Here is a 27,019-nt window from a genome sequence, read left to right as displayed (position 1 = left end):
TACAGCAAAATGACAAACTACTCATCTTCCAGCCTCCATTCTAAAAAGAAACTTTTATGCAAAGGCAATTCTTTTTTTCAGCTAGCTTCTACAAATCCTCTAGAATGCAGCATCTGTATTTCCTAATAAGAATAATGATTGTTCCTGAACCAATTTCTTCTAATACAAATCTTAGGGTTTACTTCTTCATTTTTAAATTTGAACACATGACTTCAATATTATCTATAAATATATACATAAAGCTTTCCATTTTGTATAAGAGAAATTAAGTCTCTAATATCCAATGAATTAAATACTTCCTAATAAAAAAAAGTAAATCTTTTTATTTCCGTTATACTTGTGAAACAACCTCTATGATGGCCTTAAAATGTTGAAGGGTACTCTTGTCAGGTAATAGACAAAGGAAAACAGGCTTTTGAAAACCACATTGATTTTAAACCTTCACTTGTTATGAAAGACAAAGATATGTCCCTAGCAATTAAAAAAAGACAGTTTACAAATAATCTAATTATATTAGTTTCAAAGTTGTAACTGTCAAAAGGTTTAATTTTCTTTCTTGTACCGTCATTTCTAAAAATTGGTTTAACTCTGAATGACTTACAACTTTTAATCGGGTGGAACAAACTATTTTTATGGTTTATAATAATAAAAATGGATGCAGTTATATCTGTCTTTGGTATTGTTGCCATAAAAATCAGATTCTGGCAGTCTAGCTCCACACAAAACAGTCTGTCTCTTGTTACTACTGCTACTTATTTCTTGGGATAATGTTATTTAAAAACACACACACACAAATGCCTTTGAGTGCAGTCTCCTAAAACGCACCACACCACGTATCAAATATTTTGTTTTAGGATTCTCTCCCCGCCCCCCTTCCTCGTTCTTGGTTCTTCAGCTACAAGCTGGCCAGAAACATTATAATAAAGAAGAAGGAAAGAAAACATTTCTGCTTAAAACCAAGTTCTACCCAAGAAAGGTTATCAAGTACGATCCTTGTCCTGACGGGGTTTTAAAAATAAAAACAAAAACAACCCAACCAGCAAAAAACCATCATTGACTTTCAATACTGCCAGTCACCTATGTGTAAATGAAACTTCAGAAGCTGCTAAAGGGGAGCCCGCGGTTGTTAAACACTCCTAAGACTCCCACCTAAGTCCCGAAGGAGCCCGCACAGAAACTGACAAACGCAGGAGGGTGCAAAACGTGGCCGCTTAGGAGAAGAGCAACAAAATGCCATATTCGAGAAGGTATGTTTCGCTACATCAGTTACGTTGATCCCAGGGTGCCAAGCCAAAAGGGGTAAGGGAGAAAGAAAACTGTTAAGTATGAGCTCTTAATGTGAAACCTAACCTGTTGGTTCTCTTAGGTATCAGATTTTGGAAGTGTCTGTAATGACAGCCAGGAAAGCAAATTAATGGCCAAAGGCCCACTGGGTTTGAACACGAGACTCCTGTTACCTCCTTACAGGTCAAGTACACAACACACACACACGCACACGGAGATGCTCCACGTGGAACTGCTCTGAAACCAAAACACACGCCCCGTCGCTATTCTGCACCTTGGCAGAAAGGGCCCAGGGACCTGCACTTTCCTCCACTGCCCTCAGGTTAAGGATTCATGAATGACTGCCCGCTCTGGAGTGCTGGGGAGAGAGGCGCGGGGAGCGCGGGGAGCGAAGACTGTCTCCAAACACTACCCACCCACCCACACACCCGGAGAACAAACCCCACTAGCCTTCAAGGGAAGGGAGCGAGAGAGGTGGCGGGGAGGACAGACACTGCCACCCCAAGAGGGACTGACTGCTCTTGGGTTTTGCTACCGCCCTGCCACGGGACGCGGTCCGCAAATTTCCTTAGAGTTCCAAGCTATTCAAATCATGCTTACAAAGAAAGAGAAATCTTTAAATTGTTACTAAACGAAAAGTTCTGGCTGCTGTGTGGCGCAAAATAAAACACGCACACACTCGGTCTTCTTCCGAATCCCGCTTAACCACGCGAAAACAGCCGTTTCCAGCGCCTCAACCAGCCCAGACCCAGCAAGCTTTGAAACGAGAGAAAACCTGCTCTCCGCAGCCAGGTCCCTTCGTTTGGAGAAGTTATAATCCCTCCATGGCATCCGCGTCCCGAGCCAATGAACGCGACTCCTCTGACAAGGCGCCTCTAATTTCACGGACCCTGGCAAGCCGCAGGAAACATTCGGTCCACGCCGCATAAAAACTATTAAAGTGGGATGGCCGCAGTTTAACAGGCCGGTTCGTGCCTCGAGATTAGAGCACATGCAGTGAACGTACACACGCATGCAGCATCGTGAAAATGCCAGGAGCCTGGGTCGTCCACCCGACCGGGTCAGCATCCCTGTGTCAGGCTTATCTAGGGGGTAGTCAAAGTAATAAATAGCACTGGAAGGATGTACGGGAGACTCCTGGCGCGCGCCCCCCGGGCGGGTACAGGTAGGGAGCGGCGCTCCGCGTCCCGCCGCGGCCCTGCAGCAGCCCCGCAGACTTGGAGAAGACCCTCGGGGCACGGGGTGGCCTCCCAGGCAGAAGGCACCGCTGCAGCCCCGGCGGCCTGGGCCTCGGGCGGGCGTGCTGCACTCCGCCTCCGCGCGCCTGCTGGGAATCGGCGCCCACACCCCGTCCCGCCTTGCTTCCCCAGTCCCCCGGGCTCCGCGTCCCGGGCAGAGCCGCGCGCACTTCCCCGGAGAGAGTTCACAGGCTCCCGGCAATCCGGACCCCGCGGGCGGGGACGAGGAGAAGGGGTACTCACCTCCCCGCAGCCCGGACTGCCTCGGGATCTGAAGTTCAAGCGTCTGTCCCAGCCGCGGACCCGTGCTTCTGTATTTAGGTATTTACTCTCGTTCCTTCCAGTGTCGGAGTTTCCCCTTCGCGTTGTGCCTCTGGTGAAAACAGGACATCCCCTTCGGCCACCCCCCCCCCCAACAAATAGCGTACACTAGTGGGGGAGAAACGGGGCGGGGGGAGAAGCCGGCTCCGAGGGGGAGGAGGAAAGGAGAGAAGCCAAAACTCTGGACTAAGACAGGGGTGGGGAAAAAGTGGAAGAAAAGAAAAAGAGAGCGCGCGCACCGCCACCGCTGTCGCCTCTGCCCCGCTTTTCCAAACTAAACTCTTAAACCCCTCTGAACGGGAGCGACAACTTCACGTGGACAGGCTCGAAGTTTTGCGCGGAAGCCGGGAGCGGCCGAGCGTGCGCCGCGCCGCGGGCAGCCTTGCACTTGCGCGCGGGGTTGGGGGCGGGGGACGTCGCCGCCGGCGCCCGCGGCCACTGGAAGCTGCCGGGGGGCCCCGGGGCGGGCGGCGCGCAGGGACCAACTCCTTTTTATTCGACCTCGCTGACTGCCTGTGTTCATCGTTCGCGGTCCCTCGTGGGGACCGCTCGGGACCCTCGGAGTCCCTGGTGGCGCCGCAGTAATCTCCGCGCCCTCCGCGCCGCCCCCACCCCGCCCCCCACGGGCCTGGCGCCGGCCGCTGCCACCCGCGATTGAGGGGAGGGACCCGCGACCGCACTCCTCTCCCAGGACGAGGGAACCGCTGTCTGTCTCCCACCTGCTTCTGCGGGGCAGCTCAGGAGTTGCCTCCCACTCCGCCGCTACCCAGTCCCCGGGTGTAGGCCACTTCGGGCCCCCTGCCGGATTCCTTTCCACTTACCCCAAGGGAGAAGACAGAAGGGACTTCGCCTACTTGCAACGACGTAAAAGAAAAACCAACTCACGCCAGTCGGAAGGGACAAAATACCCTTTTGCGTGAAGATGTATGCTAGGAACGAGTAAGCAGTCTGGGGGTAGGCTTTGCTGGGAAGGGCCTGGGCCCCTTCCAGCGCTGGGCACAGGTATAGGCATCCCTTCCAGACGCCCAAAGGTCAGGCAGCGTCAGAGCTTCCCCGGGCACATTGCTGAAGTGACATTTCATGCCTAAGCCTTCTGCGCATGCATTATGCACCCACATAGAATTTAATATTCTATACGAACATATGTGTATATCACAACCAGAGGCTGCGGCAAAGTAGACAATAAACAACACATGAATTTTGCATCCGTTTAATCACCTCTCCCTGAAACCTATTGTCTATTTTAGGAGCATCTTTAATTGTCACATTGATTTCAAGTGTTTTAATTTATTGAGAATTTACTGTCAGTCATTATAATGGTCCCTTCTGGTAGGTGTTATGTTCATTTAATTTTCACAACTCTAGGGTGGTTATTGTGTGGTGGTTATTTAAGCCCGTGCAAGAGATAAGGAGACTAGGCCCAAAGAAACCTAAGTAACTTCACCAAAGACAACCCAGTGGTCTGTAACCACAAACCCAATGATTCAACAAGCAGCTCCCCACATCACCTTAGATGTGGTGGGAGAGATTACAAGGTACAAGAATTTACTCCTATTCAAAGAAAATTTAGTTTTCATGTTTTGTCAACTTATTTTCTCTAAAAATTTCGGAAAAATATTTCCCCTTTTATTTCAGCTTGGTCTTTTGCAACTGACATCAAGACTATCGGGTTCAAAAGCAAAAACCAGTTGAATTCTTGTAATTACAGCTTATTTTTTAAGTAGTGGGGCATTGTCCACAATTATGAACAGGCAATGGAAAAGGTGAGGTTGTAAATTTAACCTGATAAAGGCACTCGCCGCTACTCTCACCACTCACTGGGTGTCGATCTTGCCTGCAGATTTATTTTGAAGGCCTAGACCTGCCAGGTACCATGTTCCTTTTTCTGCTTCTCCAGGTGGAAAGAGTTCTGGTGGTGGATTTGGTGCAAAAAGGATTTGGAGCATGATCTGAAGCATATCGTGGCTTGAAGAGGATGTCAGTTAATATACACGTAAGACAGAAATATCAATGGGAAGACTTAATTAACTTTGCAGATCTTATTTTCCCCCATTTTACAGGTGAGAAAATTAAGGGCTCAGAATTTTTAGCAGCCTCCTAGTAAACGGCAGACCTAAAATTCAAAACAGCCTCTGTGCAACCCCAAAGACCACTGTTAGTCACTGTGATGCTATTATTATTAATAGAGTAGTCAGAAAAATAGCAAATATTTTTAGTACAGTGTATGCATTTCAATGACTATAGCAAATATGTAAAAAGTAAGTGCAAATGCTGAATTTAATACTCTCCTCATAAGACCACAATTTTTGAATTTCATTTTGGCATGAAACATTATGTTAGTGTAACCTCTAAATAAAGGTGGGAAGATGCACAATTTGGATACAGCAGAATTTCATACTCTGGCATACTGTTCATACAAATAAATTTTTAGCATGGTTTTTTACACCCTTCTAAAATCAGATTTTCAGCATTGACCTTGCTTTCAATTTACTTTGCTCAAATGTGATATTTTTATACATTTTCATAAGAAGGTATTTATAGAAGTCATTTTAAAAAAACAATTAATTATATCACAGTATTCAGCTTTTTATTACTATCTTTGAGTCCATCTAGTCTTAACTGTACATAGATTACATGGACACTAACAAGAGTGATATAAAATGTCATATTTCAGTCCAAGTTTGAAATAAGGAATTGAGCATAGGAAACAAAGAATTTTGAGGTTCCATAGGCAAAATATATTGCTTGTTTAAATAAGCATTATTTGCAGCATATCTATTGAATACCGCTTTTATAATTATTGCTAGATCATCAGTAGTATTTTAACTTAATATTTTCCTTTAAACTATTTGTATTCTAAGCTTATCTGACAAAAGAAACTTATCATCATCATAAAGGGAAAATCAATATAATTTACCATAAATAGAAAATAACCTTGTAAATGAATATTATGTAAAATTATTTATTCTATGCCACCTAAAATTATTTCACACACCAGTCTGAGAAACACTGGTTTAAAGAATTATATTCCTTATGTCCCTCAGGCTCTCCAAAACATATTTTCAAGCCTTTCCTTTCCTTTACTGTAGAGAAATGATGTTAAGTCCAAGATGCTTTGAGGTGTTACCTTTAAAATTCTGTTTTTATTCAATTATTGATTTCCTTGCCTAAAATATACTTGAAGTATCTGAAGTTGAAGTATCTTTTTTTAAAATTAATTTATTGTTTATTGTTTTTCTTAGTATCTTACTTGTAAAATTCGAAGAATTCATAAGCACACAATTAAAAACCAAATTACTCTCTAGAGAGACTATACCAGTTACCCATTACCCTCTCCTTCTGTCTGCCCCCTCAACACCTCATTTTAGGCCTTAACCTCTGAGAAAGAAATATTCCAACTGTTAACCTCGTGAAGTGGCAGCATCTATTGGCCCAGTCTGGTACTGCAACAAAGTTCTACAAGGCAATGAAGGGGAGAGGAAAAAGTAAAACAATGAGAGGGGGTCAAAGAGCTTGAAAAGACAGGTGGGGAAATTCTGCAATCTGCTGGAAAATTCTGGAAGTGATTCAGAAACAGTAACAAACCCTACATGACACGAATAAGGTCATCAGAATATCGATAAATGTCCAACTTAATTGGAGAAAAACATGTTTGGGGGAGCAAAAAATAATGTGACTTTATACTGAAAATCAGTGGAAATCAAAGATTCCCTTATTAGCAATTCCTTTAGCCAACTCCTCCAGGGCCGGATGCTTCTGCAGTTGTCATCTACTTACTATTTGTTTATTTTTCAAATATGCATGGAACTGTTGGGCATTGGGTTTTATAGAAGACAAATTAAACAAAGCCCTCTAGGAGCTCATAATCCAAAAGGTCATTTTTATTTTAATTTCATTTAAAAGCAACCTTAAAGGAAGACCATTCCACCACTTTAGTAAGAACAAATTTCAGGCTAAAAAATTTTAATAAGACACTACATTCACCAACAAAAGAAAACAGAAGACTGGATGGTCATAGAAATAATCCCAAAATAGATCTTTTGAGTTACTCCATTGGTGGACCTTTGAACTCCAGCTGGAAGTATACACAGTTCTTTAAAACAAACAAACAAAAAAAAAGTCATTCAATTGTTTCTTAGCAAATTCTAAACAAACCCTTTGAGCTTTGGGAGAATGGCCTTTCAGAAGCCAGCACCCATGTGAACTAAGTTTAATGCTGTTTTTACTCAACTACTCTACCAATGACAGATTACGGAACCAATGAGGATAAGACATGATTGCCCAGGAATCTAAAGGGCTATGCTGCTGGTTTACTAAAATCTGCAAATAAACACATATTCTGAGTAATTTTGTGCAAACAGATCAAGCTTAAAAAGGTTTCTACTGGTTTATGAAAGTGAGGAAATCGGATCTGCGGGGGACCTGTTGGGTCATTCTTTTCTGCTGGGCTCTCTACTAAACTTCCTCATTCTTGGCAGAGTCTCTAAAGAAAAAGAAATAAATGCACACTCTCTGGGAGACAGCTTCATTATATTTACTTTTAAATTCTCTCTTGAAATTTTTTCTCAAGTTAAATCCTTTTAGTACCATATTATGCAATTCTACTCTATCTTTCATGTTTACACCCAACCTTCAGATGTTTATAAACAGATATCATGCCCACTTTTAGTCATCTGTGAGCCACGTTAAACAAATGTAAGGCCTTTTAATCTTGTTTCAGCTCAGTCTCTCCAAGCCCTTAATCATTCTTATTGCTTGTCTCTGAACTATTTCCAGTTTCCTAGATGTTCATTTTTTGTGAGACAGATCCCACATTGAGCGCATTGTTCCAGGTGTGGTCTCATTAGCATACTAGAATGAGTCTTTTTTTTTTTCCTTTTTCTTCTGTGGCCTTATGTTTTGGCTTCATTGCAAACTCCCACCAACTCATGCTACTTTACCTACTCTCACAAACTTACATGTAACTTTTTTCTCTATTTTCGCTTCAGCAGAGTTTCTTCTGGCATACTGCAACAGTCTGGAAGTACTCCAAATGCATAGTTCTAAGTGATAATAGGAGACAATATATGAACAATATCACTTGGTTGTCCTTTTGATTTCAGGGGCTTATAACTACATTTCAAATAAGGAAAGATCTGGGTGCCTCAGTTGTTAAGCATCTGCCTTTGGCTCAGGTCATGATCCCAGGATCCTGGGATCGAGCCCCGCATCAGGCTCCCTTTTCGGCGGGAAGCCTGCTTCTTCCTTTCCCACTCCCCCTGCTTGTGTTCCTGTTCTGTCTCTGTCAAATAAGTAAATAAAATCTTAAAAAAAAAATAAAGATCTAACTAATCTCCTTCTTAATACAACTCTTTATTATATATACTTATGATGTTCATCTACTTATAAAAGAAATCCACTGATTACAATTCCAAAGTCCCCAAAGTCCACTGATGATAATTCTGAAGTGCCCAAATAATGAAGGGCAAATAAATCAATTTGACAATTTTAAGGTAATGTATTTGGCATGGTTAACTCCATTACCTATTTATTTTATAAAATCTCAAAGTTAGGAAGACTGCTATATTGCAGATATCCATTTAGACTGAATATTTTTTAATGAAAACATTTTAATATAACTGAAAATTTAAAGGAAGCTTTCTAATGTCCATTCTTTTCACTATGTCCTAGAGCACAAAGGTTTAGAAACCATGGCTTTATACATTTTTTTTAATTTTAGCTGTATATTCTCACCCCCACCCCTAACACACATTAAAATGACTTTCCTATTCACTTGATTCTTTTATTCTGACACCAACCATCTCAAAATAAGTGGTCAGCCCTCACTTCTGCACCCTGTTAAATCCTAGAAACCTGACTTCGTTTTCTTTTCTTTACAGAGACTGCTCTCTTTAAAATCATCAGTGGTCGTTCAAATGGTCATTTCTTCATCACCCTTGACTTCCGGGAAGCATTAGGTATTATTGACAGCCTTCTGCTAACTTCCAGTGGCCTTCTCCTCTTTCAACTTCCATGATTCTGTGTTTATCCCTCGATTGTACTTCTCTGGTTTCTATGGCACCACCTTCATGGAGGCTCAACACTTAGAATTCGTCCCCACTCTTTCTTACCTTTCGTATACAACAAGTCAACAGGACAAGTTTATTTTGCCTTGGCAAAATAAACTCCTTATCTGTCCTTCCATTTCCTTCTCACTGCTGCCTCCCCAGGCAAGATTCTGCATAACTGTCGTCTTCCTCCCCAGGCTCTCTTCGGCTAATCCATTACACAGAGATAGGAGTTTGTCTTTCTCTAAGTACAGCTCTTGCCTCAGTGAAAATACACGGTAGGTTTCAAATGTCAATTTAATAAAGTGCAAACATCTAAGCCAGCAGTGAACTGCCCAGAGCAGATGTGGCAAACCAGAACCTTTCATCTTCCTTTCCCTCTCATGCACAGTCTCTTGTATATAGCGGGCGACTGATATTTACTTACATAAATTAATTAATCAATTGAAATTAGGTACTTAAATGAAAGCTGACCAAATACTTCAGTTGTTAACCTGCTTGCAAGAGACAGAGAATAGTCAGTATGATGGGAATCCTCCTCCTTTAATTCATTTGTAGGTAATGCCAACACATGGGGGATCCCCTTTGGGCAATTTGATACCCTTTAAGCCCAAAACAACTTCCCTCTTTTGTATTCTACTTTTTACTATTTCCCATTGGCAGAGATGAAGTGTTCTGTATGTGTCCTACAATTCAGGATCTGTGATGAATCATCCCAGCTTCCTGACCATTTCCAAAGTGGTCTATGAGTTCAAGAAAACAGAGATTGGGATACATGGCTCGGGAGGGGAATTTGAGGACTACTCACCCAGACAGGAGGCCTGGGGCAGAAACAAGCAGGAGGTGAGGGACTCAGGATGACTGCCTTCTTTTCCCTCTATTAGTAGACCTCGTGTAGTGCTGGGGACCTAAGATGTACTCATTGTTATTGTATTCATTAAAAGAACTTCCCTGGGGCGCCTGGGTGGCTCAGTCAGTTAAGCATCTGCCCTAGGTTTGGGTCGAGATCTCAGGGTCCTGGCATCAAGCCCCACATCAGGCTCCCTGCTCAGCGGCGAGCCTGCTTCTCCTTCTCCCTCTGCCCCTTCCCCTCATTCATGCCCCCCCAATAGATAAATGAATTTTTTTAAAAAACTAAAAATAAAAGAACTTACTTGGCTTCAGACTCCTGCTAACTTGATATTACCTGAAAGTGCACCATAGTTACCCTATCTGAAATAAAAGGATGAGCCCACACTCCTTTGTTTCAGGATGAAATGAGCCAGTGCAAGTGAAAAAACTTTGTGATTTCTAAAGGGCTATATACTCCTGTAAGACAAAGCCTTGAGGAGGTCTTCAAGTTGTTCCTCCTCATCTCTGCCTCTTTGAAACAGTTGAGTGCTTAAAAATGCTGTAGCATTTTTCTCTTTAACCTTCAGATAAGAGGCAATCTAAACAATAGCAATGGATCTTTTACCCCCATTGAGCCAATGAAGTTTTTTAAAAGAAAGAAACCCGTAAACATTTATAATTTCTCCCCCAAACTGGCTCACTGCTAAAAAATTATTCCTAACAGCCAGGACTGAAGCCACCTAGGACATCAGTCTTAAGGATCTCAAGAGCCTGGTGGTATGGCCTGGTTTTCTTTCAACCTGGGTTTTAGGATATCAAATTCCTAAGCCCCTCTTCTTTCACTGTCAGATCCTTTCCCAGCCCTCCTATTCACAGACCTGTTCTTTGGTGAGTGGCCAAAGAGAGTTCTTTGGTGAGTGACACTGGCAAGCTCCTCACTGGAACTTTCTTCTCCTCGGCTTCCGTGATTCAGCTTGGTCACCTCCAGCCCTCTGACCCCTCCTTTATCCTTGCCTTGAATCCATTCTGGCCATTTAAATGTTGATGTCCCTTAACATCTGCCTTAGCATTCAAATGTGCTTAATGTAAGGAGGTACAGAGATGAACCACAGTCACTGTCCTCCAGAAAATTTCAGTCTAGAGCAGAAAATAGGTCATTTAAAAATCGTTATTACGTGAGAGAGAAAGTGTCAAGCTTAAGAGAAACATTGACAAGCCTCCTGCTTTAGTTCAGAGCAGAGAGTTTGCTTCCATCTGAGGGAATAAAGGAGGTGGCATTTGGACCTGGCCTTTAGATCATGAAGAGTGTTTATGCCTAGGAATATGTATAATTCAAAACAAGAAAAACAGAAGCCATTGTCTCTCCATTCCAGCCTCCTCCAGAACAAGATACTCTTCTCCCGTGTTCCCTTACCTATTAATGGCACCAAGAACCCCCCAGCCACCTGGAGGTACAAATGAGTCCTTTCATTCCTTAGCCCTGGTCATCCAATCAGTTGCTGAATCCTAGAGGTCTCACTTCTGTGATAAGCTTTGCTTTATCCCTTCCTCCGTATTTTTTAATGTTAACTTAATCTCTGTTTCATTTACTCGCACATAGAGTATTTAAATAGCCATACAATTGTTTTTCCCATTTCTAATGTCTTTCCCCACTTCTATCAGATTACTCATTTTACAACACAATTCTGTTCATGCTACTACTTTATTGGGAGGGGGGAGGGGAATCAGCATTTAAACTCACTTTCCAGAGCTTCCACTCTCTCCTCCCATCCTGTCTTTCCACCACTATTTTCTTTGCTCTCAGAGCGCCTCAGCCACGCTACCACAGATGATCATCACTCTTTTATGAACTCCTCCATAGTTGTGTGTTAGGTGTGGATAATCTACCTAGGATGATGGTTACTTATAATATTTTATTCACCTTTGTATTCTCTGGAGCGAGATTTATTAATTCTTTAATAAATGTACTACATACATACTGTCTGAGCCTCCATGTATTGCCTGGGTCTCAATGAAATATACCTTTGTATTAATTGGTAGAGGTATAATTAAAAAAGAAAGAGAGAGAGAGAAAAAAGAAATCCTGAAAGTGATAATAGGTCAGTGGAAGGAAGTATTCCAGCTACCTCATAGATTGTTGTTGAGAATTAATTCATGACATCACACGTTGGTTTTGTGTATGTGTGTGTGCCTGTGCGTGTGTGTGCGTGTGTGCGTGTGTAGACAAAGTCTTAGTATCATCAGAATTATAAGCTGTTTATATCTTGAAGGCACTGAGAATTGTGTAACTAACCAGGTTTCTCTTTGATTTCCTTACAAAAAGTTTAACGCCCCCTTTGGACTGCATCTGCAGCAAGGGTATAGTTTGCTATAGTACGTCTTTTTGTATTAGTCTTGTCCCCTATACCATTTAAGGCCCCATCTTATCTTTCTTCCTTCTTGCCTGATTTTAATTTGCTTTTAATCATATTTTATCCATATAAGTCTCCTATATATAAAGAGCTATTAAAAGTGTTCATACTATTTTGAATGATCATGTAACAAAAAATAGGGCAAAAGTATCTTCAGGGCCAGAATTTTAGAAATCTTGCATTTTTTTAAAAAATGCATCATTCATTTTTATGAATTCCTTCCACTGTTTCTCTAACTTGCTTACTCCACCTTTGTCAGCAACCCGCCAAAAAAGTTCCAGGTAATAGATTACTTTTTTCAGTAACAGTGTGATAATACTCATCATAGAATAACTGCTTTTATAAAACTATAAGTAAGTTTGGTCATAATGTGGCCCAATCTTCTCATTCTCTAGCTCTGAAACTCTGGTTGCAGAGAGGTTAAGTGATTTGTTTGCCCATTATATGTGGGGAAATGGAAATAGAATAGAGGTCTCTCAACTCTTCCCACACTGATTGAAGTCACTGAGCATAACATGTGTGTATTATTGTGCCTGTGGATGACACATTTTTAACAGGAACGCTAAATATAATATTAGTTTTATAAAATATACAACTAATGGAGAAGTAGCATAATTGACAAGACTCACTTTTTTGTCTCCCCCACCCCCACATTCTTTCCAACTCTTTTTTCAGATCGATTCTTTGCAGTACCCTATATTCTCTGGATAAAATTGGAAACTCGTAAAACAATTTTTGGTATAGGTTTCCCATAGTATATAATTCGAAATATTACTAGAAAGATGGAATAATTAGATCCATTTACCATGGTTATCAAATTTCAGGAATCAAGAGACTGTGGCCTACCCTTTTTATTAATAATGCTACATGTAGAAGTTGGATATTAATTCAGCAGCAAGTTGCAACCAGCAAACAAGAACAAACCAGAAGTGTTATGTGTGTATATAACAGTGTTTTTTAATTTAAAATTTATATTATTTTTGAGGTCAAGCATAACTTGAATTTACAGCTTTATTTTTAGTATCAAAACAAAACTCAAAGATGTTTATGTTTGACAATGTGACTTCTTTATCAATGTTATATAAATATTAACAATATTTACATTGTTTATATGTATATCAAATTTATTTGATATATTATTGAATTATAGTTTATTATTTAATGATATTTTATAATATATTTTAATTATGATTTAATACTATTACTTATCAATATATTTATATTAAATAGCAAAACAATTCTAATACATTTTGGACACATCGCTGTGATACTTAAAAAACTATCAAACTGAAAATAAAACATGATACATATACAGCATACAAGGACTGGTAATGTAAATTGAAGATACAATTTTGCATGGCTTTAGGAACCCATTGCCAACAACTGAAAATATTTAATTTGTACCTTTGATATCAAAGCATTTAAAAATATTAAGTGTTTTTTCATAAAACTTCATAACATATAACATATAACCTTTAATCACTCTTTGTGCTATCATTTAAATTCTCACTGAGAAAAATATCAAACTTCAAGCTAATTTGGGGAGCCTCCATATTTTATGTTTGTGTCAATCCTCAGATGAATATGTAAAATTAAAAGTAGTTTTCTATTTCCAAATAGCAAACATCACAGCTCATCAAGACTTACATTCGTTTCACAAATTAAACCCACAACGCATTGTTTATGCATTTAGTTCAATGTGCAAACAATGCCTCATTGAGGGTTGTATTTCAAAACAAGTAAAAACTTGCTTTAGTTCCTTTTACATATCATTGTAACTTTGAAGTGTATGCTTATATGCAATGGCTTCTCATGGCCATCAGTGGTCTGTATACTATGGGGTAACTAGCTAGATTAACTCCTAGCCTAACTTTACCGCTTGTTAGGGAGTCTGCAAACTGTACCTTGGTGCCATTCTTGATCAAACATAAAAGAAAATGTTTTGTTTTTTCAGTTTTGCAATCTGTATTTCATTTAGATCCCTCAAATAATTAAACAACAAATCTGTTATTTTAATGTCATTAGCATTTATTTTAAAGTAGTGGTGATGAATGATTTTTCATATGAAAACTCATAAAGGATTACTCATCTACTCAGTACCTATGGAATTATACTTTCAAATATGGTACACCAGTTTAAAAATGAATGTCTGTGGCTCTTTTCTTGTTTTTAAAATTTATGTAATGACCTAAGATTTGAGATCGCTTACAAAAAAAAGTCATTTTTGCCTAGTAAGATGACCCAAAAATTCCAGTTATTAATAACTCATCATATATGAGTTAGTCCACACTTTAATTTAAAAAACCCTTTCTTGCAAAGACTCTTCCCTTTTTTAGAATATTCTTAAATGCTTTTTCATAACTTCATGACTTGATGAGGTCCTATTAAGAGGCCTCTAGAATTTTCTTGTGAAGAAACTGAAGAGCCCAATCATCTTATAAAATAAAGAAAAGAATACAGAACTCAACCAGAACTGCTTTTTCTTTAGTCTTTCCTGAGTCACATCAGATTTTTCAGGGAGTATAGGCACCAAAACTGCAATCTCATTCCCAATGCAGATGGACCATAATTCTGGGCAAAGGTAGAACAACCATTTCTCTTACATTTCTAATATATTTCTAAACAATATCAAGAATGTAACAAAATACTTTGTGATAAGCTCACAGCATATTGGCCCGTATTTTCAGAAATAATCTAATTATAACAGTTACCCTCTGGGACTGTAACCTATAATTTAGAAGTCATCATCTCCAAGTATTGTTAATGGTACTTTCTGCTAAGACAATTGCCTTGCAGTTGACATCCTGAAATTCATCTCCATAAAGCTCTTCATGCACTCAGCCTTAAAACATCCATCTGAATGTTTACTTGACATTTTACAAACAGGAATGGCTTAATATCATCTAAAAGATGAGATATTTAACTGAAAATTTCTCCCTCTAGATCATCTTCAAAAATATTATATGTCTATTCTCTATTTAGTACCCTGTTTGATACTACACCTCAAAAGTGCCCTTTATCCTATTCTGTTTTCTAGCTGAAAGTCAGTTTTTCTCTATGTCAAAATAAAACCTTTTATTTGTAATGAAATCTTTGATATACAAATAATTTAGTTTCTAAAATAAAACACAGAAACAATGGCAAAAAAAGTATGCTTCTTTCTCCAAAATAATTCATATTTCAACATGTATTAATCCTACCAGTAATTTTATATGCTATTTATGTTATTTTTGCTTATGTAATAAGAAATTAAGATTCATCAATCTACTACAGATTAGAGTGTCCCTTCTGGAAGCTTGAAAAATTGTGAATCCTATTGGAAATCTGGATATCCAGAGCCTTATCTCTTTTTATTGATAGATCATGTGTTGTGCCCAACAAATTGTACAATTTCATTCTTAAGTTCCTTTAAATCTCTCTCATCAGTTTGATGTGGTTCTGATAACTTATTCTTAAGGGTGAACATCAAGGGAAGAATGAGTTAGACAAGAGGTTGCCTAACTGGTAAGAAGTAGAGGAGAAGGAGGTAGGGTTAGATAAAAGAGTTCTGTATTGATTCAAGTTGCAGTCATAGTTAAAAGAGTGTTTGTTTCCCACTCTCAGCAAGAATTCCTTTGACGTCATCCATAACCCACAGTCTCATAGCATCATTTTAGGACCTGGCAAATAGTAGGTACCTAATAAATGTTTGTTGAATAAATAAATTAATCCGATCTCAAATTTAAAGCTTAATACTAATTATATATATATGTGTGTGTGTGTGTGTGTGTATGTATTTTTTGTTTTGTTTTGTTTTGTTTCCCTAAAACCACCTTTCCTGAGATTTCGGGCAGTCATGGCTGCATGAGTTTTGAGACTTCTACATCACAGAACAAGAACATTGCTTTGTTATACCTCAATCTGGATGGGAATGTATCTTGTTCTTCTCTCTCTGTCTCTCTCTCTCGATCTTCTGCTACTAAATTTAAGTAATATCCCTTAATTGATCTCACACAGATAATGAAAGAACAAGGGCCAGGATGATTATGGAATACACAAAAGTAGTCAAAGTCTTAATGATACTTTCAGTTTTTCATTAAAACATACTATTTTGAATGTGTTGATTTGGCAAAGAATGACATTTTGGCTCTGAAAATTATTTTTCCTGTAACGTTAAATGAGTGTCAAGAAATTAATCCTCCCACCACACTTATAGAAACAATAATAGTACGAGTTGGTTATGAGCTGCTTTCATAGGGTACTGTAAAGCCCTTTAGTCTTTAAAGAGTCCTGGCATTAGGTAACTTTAATTGTTGGTTTCAGATGTCAGTCTCCATCAGGAACACAGCTGGAGACTGATAGGTGTCACTTGGGAATAAGCATTTTGGATTACTTTGAAGTCAATTGAACTGAACATGAAAATTTTATAGTTAGTGGCAGATTTCTTTTTCAGATATATTTAAGTAAAGTATCACTTAAACCAATTACATTAAAAACTATCCAGAATAAGAAACTTCAAAGGAAAATTCTCCTCAGTGGCAAAGTGTTAATCAAATAAACCAAGAAAACATTTTCCCCAAAACCCATAATTTCCATGCTTTGGGTTGTTCTCGTTTGGATGTAGCCCATTTTAACTCTTTCATTTCATTCCTGAGGATCTTCCATTTTGACATGGTTATTTTTAAAAGTCACAGACATTGTAGCACACACAGGACCAGGGCAAGTGGTGTAATGGTTAGGTACAGAGAACTTTGGGAATTCCATCTGTGCCTGGCTGTGACTGATCCCTCATCTTTTTTATTGCGCCTCCCTAGATGATGTAAGACCAATGCCTCCTGGTCCTCAGAGTTGTCTTTTTTTGTACAGAGAGAGGTTAGGAGTGACTCATACTCTCCAACATGTGCAAGAGGACAAGGGTATTTTCCCTCAATGATTAGAGTGTTTCAATTTTGTTTCTTACTAGAAAGTTTCCATAAATCAGTTTTTAATTGAATTGTGACTTATAACAGAATCTTAATGCCTTTGAAATCAAAATGAAAAGTAACTTAATATTAAAGTCCATGGATTTCAAAGGGAGCAGGTAGGAGTCAATATGTGCCATACTAACTGTTGTGTACTGGCGTTAGCCGATGAATCCCTACTTTACAAAAAAGCAGAATAGACAAAACTTTTTAAAAAGAAATGATATGTACTATATAAATTGGTGGGTGTTTATCCAGATGTTTATCCAAATTTTTATGGTCGTTTATCCAAAGTTATATCCACTGTGCTCTCCAGTTTTCCAGCTTTTAACTCTTATTTCAGTACAAATAACCTCATATCAAACCCAGACTAATCACTTCATGCTTTATTCCCCCAATTTTCTCATTCTTGGCATCCCCTATAACACTATTAGACAGCATCTTCTCTTCTTTACTTGAATCGCTGGAGAAACTTGTTCTGGACACTTCGTGTATTGTATTGTTACTGGCATACATAGCAAGCAGAACGACTGAAGGTGATGACCCTTTAATAGAAATCTCTGCCATCACAGGACATTTAGGTTTATCTCGTCGCCCAGTTGTTGAGCCAGCTGCAAACAAATGAATTTGTGATTCTTTCTAGAACTAGAGATATGATTAAATACATCCATGAGAACTCTGCAAGAGTGAAAGCTATCATAAACACAGAGTCACAGAGTCAGAGAATGAAATGTATATTAAGGTGTATATCGACAAATGGGATATGCTCTTCCTAACGATAGGTGATCAGACTTTACAGCTTCTGCATCATGCTGTGTTTCATGCCTTAGGTTTTCCTTTGGATGCCTAGACCAGAGATCATAATGGAAGAAACACTATATAGGAATCCAGAGTCCTGGGTACCAGGTCCACATCTGCCACCATTTGTTGACATTTAACCTCTCTGTTCATTTTCCTAATCTGCATAAAAAGGGGATCCAGCTCAGTGGTTATTCCTTAAGGCCTGCTCCAGCTTGAGCATTGATTCTGCTTCTCCCCCTGCCTTGTTTGCCAGCCAATGAATAAGCACTTAATTGTTGCCTAATATGTACCTAGGTTGGATGAATTTCTTAGTGACTAAATAAATCTGTTTCCCAACTGAGGCCAGGTCTATAAATGGTAAGTAAATTAAACCAATAGCACAAGGACTGCTCTACTCATATTTCTGCAGATTTTCTGTGAAGAGTAACTGAGGGTCAGGGAGCAACTGCATGCATGAGTCTGGCTGCTAATTTAGCATCAGAGGACCTGCGCTAATCCAGGATAATTACTTTTCAGGTCCAGCTTATCATGGGTGTGTGAATATGGCCGTTACTCAGATGGTGTCCTGTAACAACTTTCAAGTGATGGGTGGAGGGGAAGAAGTGAGTCATGTTAGTAGACATAATTACATGTAGTGAAAAAAAGTACTGGGAAAATTCAGTTAAACCCACACAAATACATACACATAAGTGGATGTGTTTAATTAGGATTGGGATTGCCCATGGAGCTATATAGTCATTAATAGTCTTGATTGATGTTATCTATTAAGCACATTTGTTTTCTCCCAGAATGTCTCACCCACAACTCTGTAAGGGATTCCTAACGTTCCACTATTAAGAACTGGTTTCTTTGAGTTAAGTCAAGGTTCACCTGTTCACATGGATATATTTTTGGATAGGTGGTCCCATATGTTTTTAAGTTATCTTAGTGGGACTTTCTTTTTCCAATATGATAGCAAAGTGGGTCACACTTTAATTGTGTCACACAGTAAAAATGTTTTGATACGGGTTAGGGAGATAACAGTATTTGAATGGCTGGGGAAGTATAGGTCTAGGAGAAGTGTCACAGTGGAGATAAATTGGAACCAGAATGGGTCAAGAGGGGAGCCTCAGGCCCCAAGGGAAGTAAGTCAACAAAAGGAGAGACAGGAGAATAACAAAAGATATGCTTAGTCAACTTCTTGCTCTACTTAGAGCCTGTTGCTGATTTATGTTTACCTCTTGGTTATTTTTGATAATATGATGCTTCTGATTCTTAGTACTTAAAACATTATCTTTACATTTTTACCACTGTGGAACTTCTGTGAGGCCAAGTTTTCTTGTTAATTCTGTGCACTTACAAAATAGAATAGCCACAGGTAAATTGATTGATTTCTCCAAATCTAGTGTACATTTTCTGAATTTATGTAGAGATAAAAAGTCGCTTTTCCTAATCTCTGATTCTAGAAAGCTCAATGGCTAAAGGGCAGGTAGGGGAGAGAAGAATCACTACCAAAATACTAGCAAGGTTAAAAATACTACAGAGAAATACACATTAAAGATGTATATAGTAATCTTCATGTAGTAAAGTATGCAGTAACATTTAACCAACTTTATTTTGCGCTCACCAGATGTTTTATATGTATAATCTCCCTTAATCCTGACAACTCTAAAAGGTAGCTACTATTTTTAACCCATTTTACAGATAGAAAATGAAGGCTTAGAGAGAACAAGTCACCTGGTCAAGCTCACTCTGCTACGCAAGGAACATAGCATTGATTCAAATCCAGATTAATGAGGCTATGGAGGTGGATCTTCAAACAGCTCTGGCAGATAGCTCACTATAGTCGAAGGGTGTTGGTTGGCACATACCACTGGTGAAAAGAAAACAAACAGACCGAAATGAAAACAAAAGATAGTTACCCGCTGTGGCCTTTATGGAATCATAGAAAAATATATTCAGGCTGAACTGCAATCGTCAGTAGCCAGCATTTGTGTGTAACTTTCCAAGCAGCCTGATTGGCTAAGCGTTATACAAGTTGAATTAAGACGTTATTGCCAAACCTGGGAACTTAGACGTGTGACTAAGTAACAAATTTCAGAGAAAATGGAAAATACAACTGACAGCATTAGTAATTCAGCATTATTGTTATTCTCTGCATTGCTGCTTGTGTTCTCTTAGGAGGAGCACTGATGGGAAAATTCTTCAGGCTGGTTCAAACACTGTGGGCTAGTTAATTCTGGGTGTTTTTCAGTGATGCTGTCCTTTTGGTTACTGTGACCACATGTGTGGGATAACACTACCACAGTGGCATCCGTGGCCGAGAGATACACAGCTAAGGCTAGGATATTTATTCCATCCCACCCTCACTTGTTCTCATTCTCTGCATTTTTTCCCCCCACTGGGGTTTTGATATTTGATGTCAACTCAGCAGAATATTGACTTCGACCTGGGTTTTTCTCAGCCCTAATTTAAGATGAAAAATAACATAAATTGTAACTTGGATGGTAAATCTCATCCATTTTCTAAGGCAGGGTATTGTTTCAAATGGTTATGTGGCTAAAGACAAGAGTTGTATTCCTGTGTTACCTAGAAAGTTACACTCAAGGGCTGAGACAAATAGAAACAATGCTATGTATAGGCATCTTGCCCAAGCTTTCTACACTTCCCTTATATCCACGCTCCAATGATTAGAACTCCTTTCTCAAATATAATTATTTCTATAGATCAGCAAGAAAAAGACAATCATTGAAAACCAGGTGAAAGTCCTTAATATCCTTTGCAAAGGATGACATATAGATGACCAATAAATACCTGAGAAGTTGCTCAATTTCATTGTCACAAATATAATGCAAATTAAAATAATGGTGAGACATTATTACAGACACACAAGAATAATGAAAAGGAAAAGGCAAACAATAACAAGTGTTGGGGAAGATTTGGAAAAAAAAACAAATTCTTAGACTCTGCTACAGGGAGTATTATCTTGGGTAACCATTTTGGTAAACTTTTTGTGAGTCTCTACCAAAGCTGTACACATGTGTACTCTATGACCCAGCAATTCTACTCCTAGTTTATAGCCACAAGAAACACGAACTTATGTTCACCGAAAAAAACAAAACAAAAACGATAAAAAACATGTGAAGAATAGTCATAGCACTATTCATAATATCCAAACTGGAAACTACCCAAATGCCATCAACCATCAACAGTAGAATGAGTAAATTGTGACACCTTCACACAATAGGATTATACATACAATGAAAATGATTCACAAACATATGCAACAGTATGCAGGAATTTCAGAGGCATAATGTTGAGTGAAAGAAGCCAGACACAAAAGAGTACGTATGGTATGATTCGATTCAAGTAGAGTATAAAGTGGACAATATTTATGCCAGTATTTATTGGAAGTGAGAATAATGCAGACTCGGGGATATAGTGCTTGGTAAAAGGGTTTGGGGCTGTTGGTAATGTTCTATTTCTTGATCTGGGTGCTAGTTATGTGTGCGTTAGCTTTCATTGAGTTGCACCCTTATGACTAGTGTACATTTTCTGAATTTATGTTATTTCTTCAGTAAAATTTTTCAAAAGAGATGAAGGAAGACCTCTTCTACAATACATTAACCTAAGTATCACATCAGTGAGGTTGTATTTATCAGATTAGTTAGCAATCTCCTTGAAAAGCAGACAGTAGAGATTTAACAGGATGAAACCGAGGTCAAGAAAGTTTTGATATGGATGGGAAGGTAGCAGAGAATCTGAAAGAGTTATGAGCACAGTAGGCCCAGATGGAGAGCTAGTGTGGGTCCAGCTGCATTTAGGAGGCAGCTGTGGATACCTCAAAGGGCCTGGATCAAGGCAGGTGTGAGCAGGCAATGAAAGAGAGAAAGAGATTCTGGGATATAAAATGGAAAGCTGGGGGGTAGGACCTGAAAATAAACTTCTCGTATTTCACAATTTGCCTGGGGCTAGATCTAATCAAAAATAATGTTGATGTTATTCCAAGTGACATAGAATTTAATTAAACTTTCCCTAATAATTCAGAACAGTATACCTTTCTCCCTGCAAGCCTTGGTGATCTTATATGGTATTTCTTTCTTAGTTCTTCATTTACAATTCACTAGAAGAAGGCTGAAAATGGTGGGAAGGAAGTGGGCTTAAACCCACATAGAACGTTCATTCTGCGTGGGTTTCAGACGGTAAAGGTTTACCAATAAGACCATGTGATATTATACATGAATTACCACTCAGAATAGTCCCAACACTAAATACAGGGGTTTCAATTAATAACATTATGTCAGAGATAAATTTTATTTAGGGAAAATAATTTTCTGTGTTCATTCATTCACTTATTCCATAAATACCTGATGGATTCCCATCATATGCCATTATTTGGTACTTCTCTTCAAATCTATAAGAACGTGAACTATAAAAACAGTCCCAAGCATAAATGCCTCGAAGAGTTTGAAATTATGACCAAAGTATAAATCATAAAAATTGGAAATAAGAGAGATGGCATGCACCCCAAATAGAATGTGTTCTTTAGAAATCTTGCCGATGAGTTAAAAAACATGGTAGAGAATTGAGAAATAAATAAAATAGTATAAAATATCCTTCACTTGAAATTCTATTGAATGTTTCTAATACCAGTTTAAAACGTTGACTTTTCCCTGTGTGTTTAACAGTATTACCATGCGAATATTGAGTCCTTGTAATGGAACCCTTGTGGTGTTTATTTTTGTCTACATGTTGAAATGGCACTATTTCTACAGGGAGGACATGTAGTAGAGAAGCCACTTGTTTTCATCTCATTTTCTGGGACCTGTTACTCTCTTGGGTTGCAATAAAGACCACAGTTCCTGCAGTAGTTTTCAGTCTAGGGGGATTCCTTTCTTTCTTTTGGTCAAGGATAGCAAAGATGGCCTCAAACCAAGATCTACAAAGTCAACAGGCCATATTCAACTTCTTTCCTTTCTGAATGATTGGTTCCTCTTGGCAGTAAAAACTTTACTTTTGTCTTTCAACAAAAATGTTGCTTAATCTCCATTGGGTTTCAATCCTGTGATCCCTTTTACCTTCCTACAGCCAATTTCCCCATTTTTAAAAGAAGATACCTGGCTCCTCATAGTTTGAAATACAACACATATCCTTAAATCAATAGGCTGTTTTAAATTTAGGAAGTGAAGCCTGATCAACTGATGTTTGCTTATGGACTTTTTATTACTTAGGAAAGTGCTGGTCCACCTTTCCTAGGCTAACCTGGCCCTGAGTCTTAGAAGCATTCTTCTGGAACACCTCTTACCCCAGAAAACTCTATAGGTATCTGCAATTGCAATTAACAGAGCTCTGGAACAGAATTCTAAGTGAGATATAAAATTATTCTTTGAAAGTCATACTTTTTTTGGTTCTAGTTTTCAAGTCATTTTTCCTTTTGAGGCTTGTCATAATCTTCCTCTTGAGGTAACTCTCATCTTCTCCATCACAAATCACAGAGGGCTTATAGATTAATAATTCCAGTGTTAATTGAATGTGGTAATTCTGCCTCATGACACCTTGTGTGATGTTACATGAATACCATGGGGGAATAATGCTGTGTAAATCTAGATTCACAAAGAGAACTTGGTGTCACTTATATCTATATCCAGTGCCTTCAGAAGGTTACTTAACCCTCATTTTTTCTTTATCAATGAAATTAAAACAATTCTTCATTATGTTATTTGGACAGTGCTTCAGATGATTGAAATATTAATGGGAAAATCATTCAAAATTAACATTTTCCAAGAATTTTGCTTCCCTGAAAATTGATAATACAAAAGTTTTTTTTAAGAATTATAGCATTGATAAGGAGCTTAAAATTTCCCTAATTTACAGATAGACAAAACAGATTTGAGGAAATCTGCCACTTTCGATGTCACCAAGAACTCAATCAGGTACTTAATCATTGTTCCCTCAAAGGAGATATTCCTCACATAGTCTAGAATGAACAACAATTCTGTATTTCTAAAATGGCACAACTGAACACAGAAATTGCTAAACATGCAGGTTAGCCTAGATCAGAGTTCTAGTAAATTACAGCCTCTTCCTCTTATTATTAAAGAACAAAATGAAAGCGATTAAGAAATATATTAAAGACTACTTACCAGCTCAAATAGAATGGAACACAACATGAAAGTAATATATCATTCAGGAAATATTTGCAATAATCAGGCTCTGACTTCGGTGTACTGGGGGTGGGGGGGTGGGGGGTGAAATATGAGCCTTATGGGGTTGCCTGTTAACATCTCTAAAGCCTTGGTTATCTCATCTAAAAAATGGAGTTGGAGCTCCTGGGTGGCTCAGTTGGTTAAGCATCTGTCTTTGGCTCAGGTCATGATCCTGGGGTTCTGGAAAAGAGACCCCCCCCCCACCCCCCGCTACCTGCCACTGGGCTCCCTGCTCAGCAGGGAGTCTGCTTCTCCCTCCCTGTCTGCCATCTCCCCCTTCCCCCACTCCTCCTCTCTCTTGCTTGAATAAATAAATTAAAATCTTTAAAAAAAATAAAAAATGGAGTCAATATGATACCTACCTCATGAATTACATGAGATAATGGGGATTAAACAAGTTAATTCTTGTAAATTATTTAGCACAATACCTGGAACATAGTTGACACTCAGTAAATACTAGCTATTTTTTTATAACTGTCATTATTATTTTACATACAGAGGATTGTTGTTATTCATGGTAGTTATGTTCTAAAAAGTCCCTTCAAACATTTAATTAACAAATACTGAATCATTACCCCTAGAGAAAATACAGGGTTAGGCTCTCACAAACCTGGTCAAAATATTTTCATCTGCTGAACAATATATACCACTGTTTTACGTGTGCTTCCTTTTAAAAACACCTTCTTCAATATGTATTATTGATTCATTAACATTGAACTCATCCAACAATCATGCCTCCATACAGCTTATCTAACACACATATCTTCTCCATAAGCCCCATCACAGCTTTCTTGCACTGAGAAACACTAGCAATACTTTTGCACTACAATTGGCAACCATTTTATATTGCAAAGTCATCACCACAAAGCACAAAATGTGGAAAAAACATCAAAAGAAATAGACCGTGGAAAGAGCAATTGTTCAACTTCAACTGAGAGTGTGCACTTCCGGTGACTCAAATATTTTGCTGCTGTGTGCACATGCATGTCTGCAGATCACTGTGAGAACACCGTGAGGGTTGATTTTGGAGTTACAAATAAATGTCAGCCAGTAGGTGAATTCACAAAGAATCCACAAAGAATGAGGATCAACCGTATTGAGCGTTTGAAAAACTAAAATAAATTCCATTTGCCTAGATATAAGAGTTTCAGGAGGGAAGCGGCAGGACAAGAAGTTTGGAGACTTATACTCGTGCCAGAAAAGGCAGGATCTGGTAAGCCCTGTTAAGAAGTTACTCATTTTTCTAATAATGAGGCCGCATCACTAAAACTTTTAAATGGAAGAATGTCATAATTAGATTTGTATTTTATAGAGAGCACTGGCTTATAAAGAACACTAGAATAGAAACAACCCCTAGAATGGTGTCTTGTACATGGTGCACACTCAATATTTACTGAATGCAATATAGAGATCAGTTTTGCTGGGGCTGGAGGCAAGACTGGAGGTAGGGAAACTTTAAGATGCTATTGCTATTCAATATTGTAGTTGAGGTTCTGGCCAGGGCAGTTAGGGAAAAAAAATGAAATAAAAGGCATTCAGATTGCAAAAGAAGTAAAACTATGTCTATTTGAAGATGACATGATATTATACATAGAAATTCCTAAAGATTGCAGTAAAAACTATCAGAATAATCAATTTCAGCAAGGCTTTAGAATACAAGATCGGTATACAAAAACCAGTTGTTTTTCTATATAGGAACAATGAGCAAACCAAAAATAAAATTAAGAAAACAACTCTATTTACAGTAGAATAAAAAATCAAATACTTAGGCGTAAACTTAACCAAAAAAGCACAATATGTATATGCTGAAAACTATAAAACTGTTGAAAAAAATTGAAGACCTAAATAAATCAAAAGACATCATATTCATAGATTAAAAGACAATATTAAGATTGCAATCATCCCCAAATTGATCTGCAGATTCAACATAATCCCTATGAAAATTGCTACTCTTTGTTATTGTTGAGAAATTGAGCCTGATGCTATAATTCATATGAAAATTATTTGACCCAGAATAGTCCAAACAATCTCGAGAAAGATCAAATTTGGAGGGTACACAGTTCCTGGTTTGAAAACTTACTGTCAAGCTACAATAACCAAGAGAGTATGGTACTGGCATAAATACAGACATAAAGACCAAAGGAATAGAATTGGGAGTCCAGAAATAGACCCTCACATTTTTGGCTGGTTAATTTTCAACAAGGGTGCCAGGACAAGTTGTTTTTTTTTGGGGGGGGGGTGCTGAAAATGCTTTGGGCTTAAGTAGTGGTTATGGTTGCATAACTTTGTGAAAATACTAAAAACCTCTGCAATGTACACTTTAAAAGGGTAGATTTTATGACATGTGAATTTTATCTAAAACTATTTTTTTAAGAATTCTATAGGATTTCCAATTCTGATCGTGATACAGTAACTGCTAAGAGAATCATCCTCCCACTGTTAATCAATACAAGCATGGATAAAACTTATGATAGAGATTTTTAAAGCCTCAGGTAGCAGGTGGTAAACAACTGTCACTTTTGAGAGAATGGAAAAGCATGAGATGAGCCTTATCTTTTCTGAACTTGAGCACATAAAATTGGAGCCCAAGTAGAAATAGTAACTTGGTGTAGCTGAGGAGGCAATTGCCTGATTTCAGAAGTGTAGAAGAAGGTAAAATTTGAGGGGCAGCTTCCCAGTATTGAGGGAGTTACTCAGATGAGTGGGGATAAGTAAGCATGGGGGTTCCATTGCTTCCTAGGCCATGGCATGGACTTGGCAAGCAGCAGAGAACAGCTCCTGAGGCAGAGCAGTGATGAAGATTTCAAAGTTTTCTCTGTGTTCAGAGAGTGGGAGGGAACGAGGAAGAGAAGAAGGAAAATGAGATGAAGAATAGAACATACAAATGGATGTATTACATAGCCAAAGTGACCATAACCATGGCAAGCTTTGATTTTTCAAGCGATTAAACAAAATCAAGAA

The 27,019-nt window shown here is 38.6% G+C and overlaps 1 protein-coding gene and 1 long non-coding RNA gene across 14 annotated transcripts in view; one reads left to right on the top strand and one right to left on the bottom strand.

The window, feature by feature from the left end:
* Positions 1 to 3,518, bottom strand: part of EYA4 (EYA transcriptional coactivator and phosphatase 4) — a 270,598-nt gene extending 267,080 nt beyond the window's left edge. For 4 of the 12 annotated variants that reach the window (XR_012378573.1, XM_073893946.1, XM_073893950.1 and 1 more), the window contains exon 1: positions 2,766 to 3,514. The gene's annotated coding sequence lies outside the window, so the exon portion shown is untranslated. Of the gene's footprint in view, positions 1 to 2,765 lie in introns of all 12 variants that reach the window. The other 8 variants (XM_073893947.1, XM_073893959.1, XM_073893949.1 and 5 more) reach the window with 6 other exon arrangements.
* LOC141372991 (uncharacterized) overlaps positions 2,684 to 27,019 on the top strand; it is a 54,885-nt gene continuing 30,549 nt past the window's right edge. The window contains exons 1-2 of one of the 2 annotated variants that reach the window (XR_012378575.1): positions 2,684 to 2,843; positions 4,741 to 4,836. This is a non-coding gene — a long non-coding RNA (uncharacterized lncRNA). Of the gene's footprint in view, positions 2,844 to 3,648; positions 3,783 to 4,740; positions 4,837 to 27,019 lie in introns of those variants that run through there. The other variant, XR_012378574.1, reaches the window with a different exon arrangement.

Source organism: Callorhinus ursinus, unplaced genomic scaffold, assembly GCF_003265705.2.
Source record: "Callorhinus ursinus isolate GAN/ISIS: 27379988/994484 unplaced genomic scaffold, GSC_fseal_2.0 scaffold6, whole genome shotgun sequence".
Classification (NCBI taxonomy): domain Eukaryota; kingdom Metazoa; phylum Chordata; class Mammalia; order Carnivora; family Otariidae; genus Callorhinus; species Callorhinus ursinus.
This window is presented reverse-complemented; position numbering and strand designations above follow the sequence as displayed.